The sequence below is a fragment of the Pygoscelis adeliae genome, unplaced genomic scaffold, assembly GCF_000699105.1.
Source record: "Pygoscelis adeliae isolate BGI_AS28 unplaced genomic scaffold, ASM69910v1 Scaffold215, whole genome shotgun sequence".
In the NCBI taxonomy this organism is placed as follows: domain Eukaryota; kingdom Metazoa; phylum Chordata; class Aves; order Sphenisciformes; family Spheniscidae; genus Pygoscelis; species Pygoscelis adeliae.
Genome location: NW_008824770.1, coordinates 728,299 through 733,222, shown reverse-complemented (window position 1 = coordinate 733,222; position 4,924 = coordinate 728,299).

Here is a 4,924-nt window from a genome sequence, read left to right as displayed (position 1 = left end):
CAGGAATGAAAAATCTTTCATCAGATCAATGATTTTGGAGACTTGGTGGGTGTACTTTATGTCTCTCTTGTCTAGTAGCAGCAATTTCCACGCAGCCTCACACCTCCTGTGCTCACCACAGGCAGCAGGGAACAAAGACGCTCAGAAAGCAGAAGTGATGCTGGGAAGGGCTTTGGCATTCCTTGCCGTTGCAGAGCAGGGAGGACCATTCAGCATCAGACCAGACGGGTAATTTGAGGGAAGGGCGTCCTCCACAGGCACGCGGGGCCGCCCGGGGAGCCCTGGCCATGATGGGCAGAGGCTGAGGTGTGCAGAGGGCAGGCGAGGGTGTGGGACTGCCTGCAGGCAGGTTTGAAACCTCAGCCAAACTTGGGACCCTGCGATATAAATCAGATTCTGGTCCCTCTCACTGTTTCTCCCTAGGAAAAGCGGTATTTCCTAACTAACGGCTAAGCACATGCTGGCCAACCAGAAGTGGCTCTGGTGTTTTGATAAAAGCTGCGCTCGCTTCAGACTTGGCCAAGAGAGAACAATCAAGTGCTATTTTCAAGGGCGACTGACTGCACGCCCTTGGCATGAGCATCCCTGGGAGACCTCAGCTGACATCTTTTAAAGAGCCAGCAAAAATCCCAACTTAGGGAAGAGAAGGATTTTTTTTTCCTTTCAGAGGGAATGGCCGTTTCCACAAATTGCAGGGAATATGTCTAATTAGTTCTGACTGGGTGTTAAACGCACCAAAAAACAAAAGCAAAGCGGCAGCCAATGGACCCAGACTCAAACCTTGCTATGGAAAGCAAATACCATTCAAATGAGAAGATATAATATCAAGACAGTAGGTATGCCCACAGTAGAAAAAAATTGCAGAATGCTTTCATAAGCAGATTTTGATTTTCTCAAAAAGAAAAAAGAAAATATTAAGGAGCACATTTATTTTGATTCTACTGAATTCCGACAGCCTCGTCTTGAATTCTGCTTGGAACTACCTCGGATTCATTTTGAACCCCCAAAACTTAAGTTACTCTGCTGTCCGTAGCATTGTCTGCTTATTTTGAGATGCAGTAGATCATTATGCAAAAAATAGATAAAAGTGGAGTTTACCACTGCGTGAATATTTTTCCTGCTATTCTTACAAATAGTATCCTCACAATTTACTAGCAAAAAAAATTAAATGAAACAGATATGGGGGGGGGGAACTAAATTATTTTCTACATTAACTCTTACTTTTGTACTGATCTAATACAGCACACGGATCATATACAAAAGACAAGATCATTTTCCAGACATTTTACAATCTCATTTAGACAAAGACAAAATGCAGACAAGGCACTTACTTTCTGCAAGCAAGCTGACATCCCTTGGTTGCTTGACCATTTCTGTAGAGGAAGAGTGAGCAGTATTTTACATTCACAAAAGCTCTCTGAAATAAGTCATGGTGACATGACGTAAGGGGAATTACTACTGGAGAGGATGTGGAGGAATCTGTGCTCATCTGACACATAACGGCGAGGCCAGACCCTGAGCCCCGGTATATACTCGGGCTGCTGCGGGTGGTGGGTTGTGAGCCCTGGGACTTCCCATGGAGGCAGCCTCCGGAGAGCCCGGCTGTCAAGGGGTGTAGGGCCCACGAGGAGCCAGACAGAGTGCATCTGGCCACTGAAACTGGGCCACCTTGCCCACTTGTGTGTGGGCTCTCAAATGCCCTGGCAACTCATGCCGTGTGACACCCAGCATAGCAAACGCGAGGGACATCCCCACAGGACACCTGGTTTTTGACTTCACATGGAAGTAAGCTAAAGTAGTTGATGTTCCTTTCTCAAAATCCTTGTAGTGCTATTCACTGGTCACTCACAGGGTATTTGTAAACTATTTATTGCCACTGTGCAAGTCACTGTTGTCTCAGCAGCCTGTAAAAGCAGTTGCTCTGACTTGCCTGGTCTCTCATAACCTCCTCCACGTATTTTCCTTGCTTTTCATTTTCTCCATTACCATCAGATTTATTTGCCCATAATGGCAGCTGTGAAGGTACCAAGTCCTGTCACAGCCTTGAAAGCACCAACAAGCTCCAATTAGCACAACCAACCTGTAACGGCCTTTCTCTGTAACCTTACCCTGCAGCCGCTTCCCCCCGCTCCTCCTGGGGGCTTGGCCACCAGTGCTGGAGGCCAGCTCCGACGTGGGGCGGCTGGGTGATGCTGAGCCGGCCACTGGGGAGAAAGCGGTGTGAGGAAGGGCTGCCAGAATCCTCAGCTGGGGGCCTGCACACATCAATCTGGGAGCTGCACTGGGGCCCTCAGCCTTGGTCCTTGCCTGAGTTGTGCTGCATGTGTGCTGTGCACAACCATGCCAACCATGGCCAACCGTCGCCAGTCCTCCCCACGGCCTGGGCTTGGCGTCGGCGCTTCCAGCAGCAGCAGTATGGGGTTTTCCAGGCCAGGTTTTAATGTCTTGGATTCAGCTGGCCAGTACATGCATCGAGCTGTCAACTGAGATTATTGTCTTGTTCAAAAAGGATATAAACTGGCAGCATATTTAACAGGGACAGTACTCAGTGTGTCACCCATACTTCTAATGAATAAATTTTTACCCAACTGCCTCTAAACCTGGAATTTAACAGGAAAAGCTCAGAATGAGCTTCCCCTGGCTCATCTGTTAATAGCAATTACTCCTGACTGGACACAGGGTAGACTTCACTGCAATTTCATGGGAAGGTTGGTATATACATGACATTAAAATGGCTTTGTATGTAACATACCTGATTGCAAAGGGAACAGAACCTTTGTTGAACTTCCGTGAAGGGCTACCTACCTGGGAAAGCCCATCCCATAGACAGCATCCCTGGGGTGGGTTTCTTGTCCAGTTGCATTAGTGATCTTGCTAGTGTCAAGAGCGAGAGACTTGGGAGACAAGCCATCAAGCTTAGCTGGTTAAGATAAAGGCAATATGGTCACGGCATGAACATCATCTCCATTCCAGCAGGTGTGAATCGCTCCTCAGGCATCAGGATTTCTTGTTCTAAAAAGCCTACCTAGCAAGCTACCCATAATACATACATATACACAATTTTCGTATGCAATATGGATTAACTCCACCACAGAATACAGAAAAGTCATGTCTCAGCATCCCTGTAAAAGCCTTTTATGGAATATTAAATTCAAGCTGCTGAAATGTTGCAAGGGGATTGCTAGAGGCTATCGTTCACAGACAGTGTTTCTAAGAGCCCATGCTCTTTTTTTCTGCCACAGCTGGCACCTACTTTTTTCTGCATCAATAACATTTTCACAAACAGACCAAAAATACAAATATTTAAAAAATAAAGGTAGCAAGATCACATATGAGCAGAGCATATTCTCTGTGTTCAGTGGAACAAACAGCATATGTAAACATCTTCTGACACTCGCTCCTGGAAGGAGTTGTCTTCACAGGGGTACCTGCATACCAGATGATATAAGGCAGCCAGTGTTGAATTGGTGGCTTTGTGCCACTGTTCAGAATTAGGTATTAAATAATAATTGCATTCAGTACAGTTACCAGTAAGCATGTTTTTAACTGGTTAGAAATATGGGCTGTCATCCACATCACTTGCTAACTGAACTACAGATCATTATAAAGAGTTACTGTATTTAATCTGGAAAGGGTCTCTGTTTTAATTCCTTTATACCGGCATGGATGTGAGAACACAACTGCATTGAACCTGCTTCCGTAAAAAGTGCAGCCTGTCACGTGTTGGTGACACTGGTGTAACTCACTCTGCTCCAGCAGTCAGCTTGGGCCATGCTTTTCACTCCACCCCGCATTGCACGAGGCAGATTTCACCAGGGCCATGTTCGCAGCACTGATTGATTGCATGTGTTCAGGCACAGATGCAGTCATGAACTGGATGGGCGAAGTGGATGCTGTAATATTTTTCATGGGCCAAACTCAGGCGTAGTGTGATTTTGTGGTTGAGACGGGAACACATTGATGCTGCACGAGCTCCAAATAATGGACGTATTCACTGTGCTGACAAGCAATTTGCCATGCTGGAGTGTTACAGTCAGTCACGCCGGCTTCCAAGAGTTACCATGCACTGTAGTTAGGACAGCTACCCTGGAAAGGCACACAGTATTTCTCTCCAAATCATGAAATAACTTTTGTCATCACCACACAAGCTTATCCAGCTATCATACATGGAATGTACTGATTTGAACACCGTTAGGGAACTTGTTTGTTCTTCATTGCTATTGTCCTTGGCTGTCGTGCCGTCCCTCTGTAAAAGGAGCAACTATGGTAGGATTACGTACACTATGCTATTTTGCCTTCCCTATCTGCTAATAAATTACAGATCCATCACGAAGTGATTTTTAAACCGAAGAAGTAGAAAGTAGATCAGTCTATCATCAAATTGATCTGAAATATTCCTGGTTTGTTATTATTTTATTTGACTAAGGCTACGGCCGCGATTACTCAGAACTGTCTACGTACACTGAATGCTTACTCAGGCAAACCGTCCTAATCCCACTAGAAATAACTCTGAGGCTTTTTTCCTGCCATAAGACTTGTCCTAGAAGCAGTCCCTGCAGCACACAAGGAGTCTTCCCATCTATGCAGGATGCCTGACTTTTGGCAGAACAACCTGAGACCCGCTGCTCCTCCCGTCGGGAATCTGGCTAGCACCTGTGAGCCTTTGCTCATTCGAGTGATTTTTGTCTCTCCATACTCATCTAGTGTCAAATAAGATAGTTTATCAGGTAATTTGATCCTAGGTAGTATCTGTAATTGTGAGTTGTTATTATTCATTCTTTTAATGGTGTGCGATTGTTTTTCCAAGGCACGTGATATCATTCTGTGTATGACTGAGCAGATGACTCTTAAAAAGCAGACTAATGAGCACTCAGCAGTCTATACTTGTTCTCGTTGTTTTCTTCTAAACGCTCATTTACTTGTG